The following is a 479-nucleotide window of genomic DNA, read 5'->3' as shown; positions in this document are numbered from 1 at the left end:
TACTCCTCCCCTTCATAATCACAGCGACTATTCTTTCTACTGCCACTGCCATTAACATCACTCCTGTTTCCACTAACGGCAAAATCCTGTCCAGATCCCTCTAGGACCTCGATATGAGACCGAGACACAGGGTCCTCCAAGCGGCGCAGGAGTGGAATTCACTGCAAGAAGTGGGTGTGGTGAGTGTCTTGTCCATCTGAGTATCGCATGTAAACTGTGTTTTTAAACTGTTCCATTTATTATGATTTTATGTGAATTACAATTAAGCGCAGGAACTCCCAGACTTTCGAAATGCAAGTCATACACTTTTTGGCAAGTAATATAGACGTAGGTAATGAGTGTCCGCTTCTTCCTCAGGCAGTTCTGCTTTCGGCCTCTTCAACTTCCTGACGTTTCTGCTGTACGGATTCTCCCTTCTCGTGTCCCTGGTTGGCCTGGCTACCGGCGGTCTCTTGGGAACTATTGTCAACGTCGTCAAT

Source organism: Penaeus monodon, chromosome 27, assembly GCF_015228065.2.
Source record: "Penaeus monodon isolate SGIC_2016 chromosome 27, NSTDA_Pmon_1, whole genome shotgun sequence".
Lineage (NCBI taxonomy): Eukaryota > Metazoa > Arthropoda > Malacostraca > Decapoda > Penaeidae > Penaeus > Penaeus monodon.
Note: the sequence above shows the minus strand (reverse complement) of the source record.